Source organism: Equus caballus, chromosome 8, assembly GCF_041296265.1.
Source record: "Equus caballus isolate H_3958 breed thoroughbred chromosome 8, TB-T2T, whole genome shotgun sequence".
Classification (NCBI taxonomy): Eukaryota; Metazoa; Chordata; class Mammalia; order Perissodactyla; family Equidae; genus Equus; species Equus caballus.
Window position 1 is genome coordinate 21,520,575 of NC_091691.1, and position 11,986 is coordinate 21,532,560.

The window sequence follows — 11,986 nt, forward strand, 5'->3', positions numbered from 1 at the left end:
GCAGCGGTTAAGTTCGCACGTTCCGCTTCTTGGCAGCCCGGGGTTCGCCGGTTCAGATCCCGGGTGTGGACATGGCACTGCTTGGCAAGCCATGCTGTGGTGGGCGTCCCACATATAAAGTAGAGGAAGATGGGCACGGATGTTAGCTCGGGGCTAGTCTTCCTCAGCAAAAAGAGGAGGATTGGCAGCAGATGTTAGCTCAGGGCTAATCTTAAAAGAAAAGAAAAAATTTGGAAGTTTGACAACATACTCTCTTGAAGAGCCTGGGGAAACAGACATATACCTACATCACTGGGAGGTATGCTAAATGGAGGAGAAATTAGTAATGGCTAAAAAAATTCATATGCTTTTATCTTCTGACCCAGCAATTCCACTTCTAAATATTTATGCATAAGGTTATTCACAGCAACATTGTTTGTAATTTTAAGATATTAGAAACACTCTAGTGCCCACACATAGGAGATGCATTAAATGACTGTGGAACAGCCACTCAATGGAGTACTATGCAGCTGTAAAAAAGAATGAGGAAGTTTTCTATAAACAGAATTGGAGTGGTTACTAACACAGAGTGTTAACTGGAAAAAACAAAGTACAAAAAAGTATATATAGTATGCCATCTTCTGTGCAAGAAAGAAGGGGAAATAAAATTTACTTGAATCCTCTATTTTTTGTAAAAGAAACAGGTGCTAATGAAATTGGTTCCACAAGGAGCTACTGAGAACTAGGTGGAAGGGTTAGGAGAGAGAATGACACGTCTCTGAGTATGTATATCTTTGTGTAGAGTTTTGACTTTGGGAATGTGTTGCCATTTTGCATACTTAAAAAAACTCAAATCAACAGGATGGGGAAAATCCATAAAAATGAATACAAACAGAAATAAACCTGACTTATTTTAAATCAATACTATAACCACATTGAATGAATCTTAAACTCTATATCATAGATTTATTTTTTCAAAGTGGTATGTTTCAAAGTTTCGATTCTGAAACCATTCTCTGTGTTTTGTAGGATTGAGCAGATGAATAAATACAATGCGGATTTGGGATCCAGGTTTGTCACTTTAGGAAAAAGGAAATACAATTATGAAAAGCTAAAAGCCTCAGAAGATGATTGTGGTATTGGGCTGGAATTGGAGATATCAATAAACTCATGGTTTTTCATATTTATACACAGAAATCTGGAAACATATCTACATACATGTTTCCTAGCTCTGCCCACTTAAGAGGTCCCAGGGCAGTGACACCCCAGTGACGGTGAGCACACTTACTACCCAGATCTTCGTTTCCACTGAAGGGAGCCGGGGCTCCCAGGAGAAATGGCTGACTCCAGGCTGCGCCAGGCAGAGTACAAGACGAGCTGGAACATCTCGTGCCCAAGAGCAGGAAGGTACCCAGAGAAGGACGGAGACATGTCAAGAGAGCCAGGAGCTGGCCTGAAGGGGCTCCACTGGCTAAAACTGGAGCAATTGGAGCATAAAAATAATGACAGCAATGTACTTGGAAACACTGAATTAAACAAAAACCCATGAGGCCGTACTGAGGATGTGGGCACCTTGGGCTTGGACCACCCAGCCTCCCAAATCGTGAGAAACAAACGTGTGTTGTCCCAGCAGCCCAGCCTGTGGCATTTGGAAATGGCAGCCTGAGGTGACTAATACACTGGGTCACATGGTAATACTTCATTTAGCATTTTGAGGAACTGCCAGACTGTTTTTCAAAGTGGCTGCCCCGTTTTGCATTCTCAGCCCTGTAGGAGGGGTCGTTTTTCTCCACATCCTCCCCACACCTGTCATGACCTGACGCCATCCTAACAGATCGTGAAGGGGCATCCAGGAGGCTGGATTCGCATTTCCCTAATGACTAATGGGGCATCTTTCCATAAGCTTATTGGTGCTTTGTATCTCTCTTTAGAGAAATGGCAATTCAGATCTTTTGCCTACTTTTTTAATGGATTCTCTCTCTTTTTATTATTGAGTCGTAGGAGATTTTTACATATGCTGGATACGAGTTCCTATCAGATAAATGACTCGCAGAAGGTTTCTCGGAGGGGAGTTTTGAGTGGCATAGGACATGATCTGATCCAGCATTTTGACAGGGTCCCTCTGGCAGCTGTGGGCGATGGGACAGCAGCGAGAAGCTGATGGGCAGTGTCCTGCAGCCTGGGCGCTCAGACCAGGGGGGCCGTGGAGGAGGAGAAAAGCAGGCAGACCGGGACATGTAGTTTTCGTCATTCTCAGGGAAGGACTTGCCAAGGGGCGAGAGAAAGAAGCCAGGGTGGCTCCATTCTCACCTGGAGGATGGCGTGGCCGTTGAGATGGGGACAGTTGTGGGGGGAGCAGGATGGGGTGGAGGGGAGGTCACTGAGAATCCAGAGTTCTCATGTGTCTGCATGTCCTTCGGATGTTTTCTAAGCCTATGGAAGTGCGTCTCCATCGACATCATTGCTTCCCCATCCTGCCCCCATGCACCCTCACAAAGGAGAGCTGGTGAAGCGCAGGGAGCTATGGGGCTCCGGGGGCCTGGGAGACGCTGTCCCTTTCTCCTCTGAGGCCTGAAGAGGTAACTGACAGCCAAGCAAGGTCAGGGCGAAGTGTAGGCCTAGTTTGGGGCAAGGTCTGCACCCCCAGGGGTTGGGTAACGAGGGGAGGGAGGAGGGAGAGAGGAGAGAAGAGGTCTGGTCTTGGGGAGGGGTCAGCAGGAGGCCACTGGAGTTGGAGAGGGACGCTGAGGGGGTCACAGAGCCTGGGCTGTGGTCTGAGGGCCATCAAGGCAAATCCAAGCAGAACCAGCAGGTGGCAGTGGCCAGCCTGATGTCCCCAGAACCCTGGGATGTCCCTCAGAAAACACTCTTTCCAGAAATGCTAATGAAAATCACAAGACATCACCTGGAGCCTGTGAGCATGGCTATTATCAAAAAAGCAAAAGAGAACAAGTGGTGGCCAGGATGTGAAGAAAGTGGAACCCTTGTGCACTGTTGGTGGGAAAGTAACTTGGTATGGCCACGATCGAAGTGTAACTGGGTACCACATTATTGGGGTAAGTGGTCACGATTTTCACATTAAAGATAGAACGACCATGGGATCCAGCAACCCCATTTCTGGGTGTATAACCAAAGGAATGGAAATCAGGATCTCGAAGGGACTTCTGCCCCCATGTTCATTCCCAATAGCCAAGATGTGGAAGCAACCTAAGTGCCCATCGATGGAGGAAGGGAAAAAGAAAATGTGGCATGTACACCACATTTTGGAATGGAATACACACAATGGAATATTATTCAGCCTTAAAAAAGAAAGAAATGCCACCACTTGCAGGAACATGGATGGACCTGGAGGACGTAATGCTGAGTGAAACAAGCCAGACGCAGAAAGATGAATATCGTATGACCTCGGTTATATGTGGAATCTAAAAAAGCCAAACTAGTAGAAGCAGAGCATAGAATGATGGTTCCCAGGGGCTGGGGAAAGGGGAACCGGGGAGAGGTGGGCCAGAGGGCGCGAAGTTTCAGTTAGGCAGGAGCAATAAGTTCTGGGGATCGAATGCACAGCATGGTGACTATAGTTAATAATACTGTATTGTATACTTGAAAGTTGCTAAGAGAGTAGATCTTAAGTGTTCTCACCACACATACACAAAAAAAGAAAGGTAACTGTGTGAGGTGATGGTTATATTAATTAGCTTGATTGAGGCAATCTTTTCACAATGTATAAATATATCAAAACGTCATGTTGTACATCTTAATATGTACATTTTTTGTGTGTGTGAGGAAGACTAGCCCTGAGCTAACATCTGCCAATCCTCCTCTTTCTGCTGAGGAAGACTGGCCCTGAGCTGACATCCGTGCCCATCTTCCTCTACTTTATGCATGGGACGCCTACCACAGCATGGCGTGCCAAGTGGTGCCATGTCTGCACCCGGGATCCGAACCAGCGAACCCTGGGCCGCCCAAGCAGAACATGTGCACTTAACCGCTGCACCACCAGGCCGGCCCCAATATGTACAATTTTTATTTGTCAAATATACTTCAATAGAGCTGGGGGAGAAAAAGAAAAAAAATGCAAACGCCCCTTCCACTGCTCTTGGAGGGAGAAAGGGACCAGATTCTCCCAGACAAGAGACCCACAGGGGTCCTTGGCCCTGCTGGTGGCAGGATCAGCACTGTCCCCGAGGGTGACAATCGAGACTTAAATTATATTTTTATTGGATTCTAAATTTTCTTGGGACAAATTTTTCAGAGCTGGCCCTTAAAGAAAACTCTTGGGGCTGGTTATCGTGTAGAAATAGAACTGTCTCTGACGTCATCATAACACCAGAACACTCGGGCCTCCCAAGTCCTGTCCTATCGTCTGTTCTGCGGTCATCCTCCCTCTGATATTAAAATAAAAGGTCTCTCGGTCTATGTAAATGTATATGCCTATATGTCTATGCACATGTCTATTTATATGTCAAAAAGTACAGCCGTTTGTCTATCCGTGTTTTTCTCTGTCTATATATACACATGGCTGTCTATACCCCTGTGTCTAGCCATATGTCAGTGTCTGTATCTCTAGCTCTAAGCAGTGGTAGGTTAGATGGATCAAACTCTGGTTTCCTGCAGCTGGTTACTGGTGTTTCTAACCTTGGAAAGAGAGGGGAGGACGTTCTCAGCAGTGGTGCTGCCCGGGCAGAGGCCCAGAGGAGGGCCCCCCAAGGCTGATTCGGGGGCAGTGAGGAAACCGGCTTGGCTGGATCCGATGACAAGCCCCGTTGTCAGCATTCTGCCTGCCCAGAGCCCGGCACAGGGCTTGGCACCTGCAAAGTGTGTGTCTGTGGAGGACAAAGGTCAGAGGCAGTCCAGAAGGGCAGGTTGAAGGCAGATGGTGAGCTGGGGGAGCCATAGGGAGCCATGGGTGGTTTTTGAGCTGGGGAATGAAAGGCGTGAGAAAGGCAGGGTCTGCGGGAGATTAGCCAAGAGGTAGGAAGTGTGACAGTCACGATGTAGGCGGCAGACAGGGCGCTGGAGCCTCTGCTCTGACGCTTCCTGGCCATCTGGCCTTGGAAGAACAGAAAGGAAGCCAGTGAAGGAGAGTGTGGCGTGAGATAATGAGAAGGCCCTTGATTTGCCCCAAAGTAACTTTCTAAAGCTTCGAGGGTGCCCTCCTTCCACTCCCCATGCCCGTGGTGAGCTGGACCCGAGGGGGCACTCCCCGGCCGGGAACCACTCACTCCCTTGGCGATCACATCCACCATTGCTACCATTTGTGAATCACAGCCTGCGAACACTTTCTATGACAGAATCCTCGCAGCCACCCAAGAAGGCCCCACTGTTCCTACCCCCATTTTACAGACGGGGAAACTGAGGCTCAAGCAGCGAAGTGACTTGCCCAGGCCACACAAGGAGGAAGGGTCAGAACAGGGACTTGAACTTGGTCCCGCAGTGCTGTGGACGCTGCCCCTGGTGACCGCCCCTGGGAGGCGCGCTCCACCGAGCCCCAACCACGTCCCCATTTCATTTCATTTCCCGCCTCCCTCAGAAAGGTGGTGCGGGGCGCTGGCAAGAGACGGCTCCCAGCCTGCGTCTCCGCTCCGAACCTCAGTCCTTGGGGGTCCTCCGTCAAAGTGATGTCATCATTCAGTGTCTCTGTTTATTTGTCTCTAAAAAGGGGCTGCCAGGAGGAATAAATAAGACACTCGGACAGCACCTGACACTTAGTGACAATCAGTAATGTCGCTCACCAGCACTGATACCTTCTATGCATATTGTACTTGTCTAAGGCCACTCCATCAAGAATTCCGGGTGACACTGCCTTTGGCATTCGGTCCCGGTGCCCCCTATGGACTGACCCACCAGAAGCAAGGGCAACTACAGTTCTCATTAGCAGGACAGTGTGGGGTAAGGGTCAGCAGCATGGATTTGAGGATTCAGACAGACTTGGGTTCAAATCCCAGCTCCGTCATTGCCAGCTGTGTGATCTTGGGAAAGTGACCTCACCTCTCTGGGCCCCAGTAAAAAGGAGATAATAATCATTTGCCCTATATGGACTTGTCCAGAGGATTTGTGTGCAGTTCTAAATGGCAGCCTCTCCCACCCCGTCCCCTGAAGCCACCTCCTTGGGCCCCTCAGCTTGCTCGGGGCCCCAGACAAAGGAGTAGACCTCATGGCTCAGGATCCTGGGATAGCCCAGGGATGGCCCAGTCAGCATGAGACACCATGCCCCAGTGCACGGCCTTTGACCCTCCCTGTGGGTCATGTGGCCCCCTGTGGCCATAGCTGTGGTTCAGACGTGACCAGTCACGCTGGGTGTGCTACGTGTGACCGCCAAGCAACTCTGTGTTCCTGTGGACTCGCCCCCTGATAACCACATCCGACATCCATGTGCTGACCACTTACGAGTCCCAGTCCACGCACCGGACGCGCATTTCCTCCTTTCATCTTCCCAACAAGCCTAAGAGACCCGGGAAACCCTTCACCCCCTCTTAAAGATGGAAAACCAGAGCTGGAGAAGAGAGGTGGCATTCCCCCAGGGACATACGCAAGTGAGTCGGGGACCTGGGTCTCGCTGATCCAGCCTGAGTTCTTATCCACTGCGTATGGGGCACCCAAATGGGCAGCACTCTGCTGAGCAGTCTTACTGAAAGTGATTTAACAATTTCCCAATGGCCCGGGCCCCGTAGAAAATACTCAAAGAATGTGAGTCAGCAGTTCACGGAAGAGAAAATGCAAACAGCTACTCAGCCAGGGAAAACTTGTCAGCCTCGCCAACAGGGAAAAAAATGCAAGTGAAAGCAGTGGCAAGAAAATATTTTTTTACCCACCTAGTTGGCAAGAGTTAACAAAATGGTTAGAACCAGTGCTAGGGAGAATGCAGAGAATGGATACCCAGACACCCGGAACGACATCCACATGGTTGGTGGGAGTGTGGATTGCGACAGCTAAATTTTTAAGGAAGGGACCTGCTAGAGCCTGTTGACGTTTGCAATACACACGCCTGTGACCTGCCTTCCGCTTTGGGGATTCTGTCCCACAGAAAGGAAAGCACCCTCACCAAAGGAAATTTCTACCACGACGTCTGTGGAGCATCGGCTGTGGGAGGCAATGCACCAGAGACCAAGCAAGTGCCCTCCATGTGGGGGTGTTTGCGCAGCCATGGCACCGTCCTTCATCCGCCAGAATACTAAGTGACTCTTATAAGGAGTGGTTTGAGACTCAAATGTACTGGCACGACAGACGCCAGTGAAACATTATTTTAAAAAACGCAAGTTACGGAATAGCATGCATCCTGTGAGTCCATTTTTTATAAAAGTTAAATTAAAGTTGGAATTCCTCTGGGCATGCGTTTGCACACCAGCTCTGACCTTTGGTATCTGGGTCAGGGCAGGGCCAGGGTGAAGGTGCTCGGGGGTGGCGGGGGGGGGGGGTCCTCAGAAAGGGCCGGAGGGCAGCATTCATTTCATTACTTACTTTATTGGTTTTCAGACCTTAACTTTTCTTTCTGTCCTTCTGAGACCAAAAGACACTCTTGTTGTGACCAATGAAATGACATGACGTATAACGCGCACACCTGTGACTCCTTTCCCGCCTTGCTCCCAGCTCTTGCATGAGCAGCCCCACTCCCTGGTTTTGACTGTCGAGGTCAGCGCTGCGTGTGACCTGGGCTGGGCGACGGCCCCGCTTACTCCGCCAGGCCCTAAGCTAGGTGCTGCTGCAAAGGGAGCTTGCAGGTGTGATTAAGGCTCATAATCAGTGGGCGTTCAGTAAGGGCCACTGTCCCATAGAATCTGCTGGGCCCGAGCCACTGCGCTGAGCACAGCCCTGAAAATGCGTGAAGAACCACATGGGGCGACAAGGATGAAGGCCACAAACAGGATGGAGAAAGAAAGAAGCGGGTCAGAGAAGAAGGTATAAAATACTGTTCAACTTATATAATAAAGTTCAAAGACAGGCAAAACAAAGCAAGGCATTGCTTAGGAATATGTGTATAGTGGTAAGACGATATCTATATATATCCTTTGGCATACCTAATTATATAACATACATTATAATATATTTATATATTATACATTACACTGTATAATATGTTTATGTTGTAATATGTATTATATATAAAATGCATGTATTATATATAATACATGCATTGTATATATTATAAATATACATATTATATATACATAAAATGAAAGAAAGTTTTATGCATATAGTGAGAGGATGATTTACATAATCATCAGGTTGATGTTGACTTCAGGGACTCCTGTGGTACTCACAAAGTTTTGTTTCTTTACCTGAATGGAGGGTATTTGTGTGTTCATTTTATGGTTTTTTCTTTCTTTCTTTTTTTTTTTTTTGAGGAAGACTAGCCCTGAGCTAACATCTGCTGCCAATCCTCCTCTTTCTGCTGAGGAAGCCTGGCCCTGAGCTAATATCCGTGCCCATCTTCCTCTACTTTATATATGGGACGCCTACCACAGCATGGTGTGCCAAGTGGTGCCGTGTCCGCACCCAGGATCCAAACCAGCGAACCCCAGGCCACCAAAGCAGAATGTGCGCACTTAACCACTGTGCCACTGGGCCAGCCCCTCATTTTACTATTTTTAACTGCAAATAACTACTTTTGCCCCATTTTGCATATAAAATACAGTCTACCATAAAACTTTTTTGTGTGTGAGGAAGATTAGCCCTGAACTAACATCTGTGTCAATCTCTCTCTTTTGGCTTAAGGAAGATTGTCGCTAACATCTGTGCCCATCTTCCTCTGTTTTAGGTGGGATGCTGCCACAGCATGGCCTGAGGAGTGGTGCTAGGTCCGTACCCGGGATTCGAACCCTGGAACCCCAGGCTGCTGAAACAGAGCACTCGAATTCAACCAATATGCCACCCACCAGCCAGTCCCACAAAACATTTTTTTAAAACCAAGGAAGCAAGCAAATCAACGAGAATGCTCTGTCGGGAGACGAAGCCGAGGGTGTCTGGAACACCTTGCGGGAGATTCAGCGGCTGTTCTCCGAGAACAGGAGGTGTCCTACAGCACATCGCGAGGGATAAACCTGGAGGAGGATGCAGGCGCTAGGTGGCCTGGTCTCTGGCCTCATCACTTCTTCCCTCAATTAGTTCAGAGCTCTGCCTCCAGCACACACACCTGTTAGGAGTATGGCCTGACTGCTCCCAGGAGGCGTACGTTCCAGAAAAGCAGATTTGATCTCTCTGAAGAAGGAGCAGGAGGAGGAGGAAAAAAAAGAGAAGTAAGAAAAACAGGGTGTCAAATGACTACCCAGCGATCCTTCATAGGCGATCCCATCGGCTATTTACCCAGTCCCATGTTGCTGGACGTTTAGGATGTTTTCATGTGTCACACAGTCGTGAAGACTGCTGTAGGAAAAATTCTTGTGCTTATAACATTATCTAAGTCTCTTCTTGACTTCAGAGAAGCCCCAGGAGCAACGTTGGGGGGCAAAAGGCACACGTGTTTTTGAGGCTCTTAAGATTGACATTCATCAGTTGCCAAGTTGCTGTCTAGAAGGATTATTCCCATGGAGACTCCTCCTGGCAATGCCAATGAAAACGCTTCCTCACAATTGGTACTGTCTGCTGGTAATTGGGCTGCCACGGGAGGTAATGAGCACCCCGTCCGTGGGGGAGTTTAAGTAGATGGAATGTGACTATTTGCCCAGGGCTGCTCGGATCACGAGGGAACTTGCCTTGGTTGCAGGGGAGACTCAGACACCCTTAAGGAACTTTCCAGTCTCTGGGCCTCTTTGGCTGAGACTGAAAGTTCTGATTCTCTTTAAACTACCCTCAAGCCTCACCACTTCTGTTCACACTTTCCACAGGTACTTGCATTGTTCCCGGAGCTGCCGCCCACGCCCCGGGCCTCCTGAACCAGGTTGCTGAGTGTCGGGGGATCCGGCCTTACCTCTGAGTGAGGCAGGACGCTCAGGCGTGGTGGTGAAGGGGATTCCCCTGAGGTCACACAGACCTGGGTGCAAATTCCCTCCCCGCCACTTCCCAGTGAGTGCCGTGGGGACAGCTCGCTTCACCTCCCTGAACCTCGATTTCCCTCCTCTGTGAAGCGGGGATCATTGCAGCCCTCAGCCCATAGGGCAGTTCAAGCAGACGAGCAAGTGAATACCCACCATAGACGTAAGTCTTCAATAAATGGTCGTTATTTATCTTTCTCGGTTTGGGGTTTGTGCATAAGATGCGAAGGACAGCCCGTAGGTGATACTGTAGGCAGCCATCCACCGAATGGGACTTGAGGGTCCTTTCTCCTCCTAGCTCCAATATATAGCTCCCCTCTGCTGCTCATCAGGCCCCCTAAGTATCCACCATTGGTCACCTCTATGGATATAGGCATGGTGACAGATTGTATTTTCCAAACGCAGTCACATCGGGAGCTCACGTATTGCACGCTCTTATGATGCGACTTCGGCATTCCTCCCATGGAAGGGAGGGTCTCTGCGTCTTCTTGAATCTGGGCAGACATGTGACTAGGATGGATGTGACACTATGTGACACGGTGTCACTTCCACTTCCACAACAAAGTCATGAGAGGCAGCACGGCTTCCGCCTTGTTCCCTGGGTCCCTTGCACGGATACCCTGGGCTGCCTCAGGCCCCCGCTTTGCCGTCTGAGCCATCCGTCTGCCTGAGGCAGACACGCTCTCAGGATGCTCGGAGACCAGCTCACACAGAGAGGTCACATGAGGTGCCGTGAGACTCCACGAGGAAAGAGAAACGTCCAGGCAGCTCCCAGCCGCTCCAGCCCAGCCACCACTTCACTGCAACCACGGGACAGACCTGTGCTAGGACTGCCCCACTGAGCCCTCCCCAGTTCTCGACCCACAGAACCCCTGAGAGATGGATCAGCTGTTGTGGCCTCCGAGTTTGGGGATGGCTTGTTACGCAGCCGTAGGTCACTGATACAAGCACAAAATCCTTCTCTTCAAGGAAGAGGAATCAACCTTTTCACTTGCTGTGTGCCAGGTATTGTATCCTTTTATCCTCAGTAATAACAATAAGGATGACGATAATAATAGCAGCTTCCATTTATTCAGCTTTACAAGTACCGGGCAGCAGGCTATGGGTTTTACATATAAAATCGCTATGAATTTTGCGCCCTATAGGTGCTGTTATTATCCTCATTTTCCAGATGAGGAAACCGAGGCACTGAAAGATGAGATGACGCGTCCAAGGTCAAGTGGCTGGTCAATGGCAGAGTGAGGGTTCGAATCTGGGTCTGAGTGGCTTTTGAGGCTGCTCCTGGGATGTGAGATGGCCTTTCCCAGCCTGGGAAACAGGCCCCAACGCAGACCACCATCCACCAGGGCAGCGTCCCAGGCCCTATTCGTTCCCCCTCTGTGCATTTTTCTCCTCCCTTGGATCTTTCTGGGGATCTCCCCACAGACACTCATAGACGCCCTAACACCCCCGTACCCCGGCTCCAGTCCCTGGGAGACAGGGAGGTAGTGACCTGCATGCTCAGGTGACCAAGGATGGTGACATTGAGTTCTCACTCCAGCTGGGCCCCCGAGGACCAGAGTCAGGGCCCCTGAGGGAAGGACTTTGGTTCCAAACTCAGCAATTCTGGAGCTTCTGCCCCAAGAGCGGGTGACCCGGGGAGCAGCTGACCCCAGAGCCGGCTCAGTCATTCCCATGCACAGACACTAGCTGTGGGATCCCCTGTGCTGGCTGCCTGGACGTGGGGACAAGCTGGGCCTGGTCCCTGCTGTGAGGGCTCCCAGCCGGTGGGGGACCCCAGCATGTAAGTGGCTACGTTGCAGGATTGATGGAATAGTAGTGGCAACAATGCCTTCCATGGAGGGGGTTATTTACTCCGCGCCAGGCTTGGGGCCTGCAGCTGTACACACAGTGCTGTGTTTCATCTTGCAAGGGCTCCATCAGGTAGGTACTATTATCATCCCCATTTTACAGGGAAGGAAACTGAGGCTCAGAGAGTCTAAGTGTTTCCCGAAGGTCACACAGAAACCTGAGGCTCTGAGATTCCAAAGTTATCACAC

General features: G+C 49.7%; 1 long non-coding RNA gene across 1 annotated transcript; it reads left to right on the forward strand.

Annotated features, from left to right (window-relative positions):
- The first annotated feature begins 6,329 nt into the window (after positions 1-6,329).
- On the forward strand, positions 6,330-8,899 carry LOC138925350 (uncharacterized). The gene is made up of 3 exons (XR_011441377.1): positions 6,330-7,257; positions 7,752-7,875; positions 8,735-8,899. It is a non-coding gene; the product is annotated as an uncharacterized lncRNA (long non-coding RNA).
- The last annotated feature ends 3,087 nt before the right edge of the window (positions 8,900-11,986 follow it).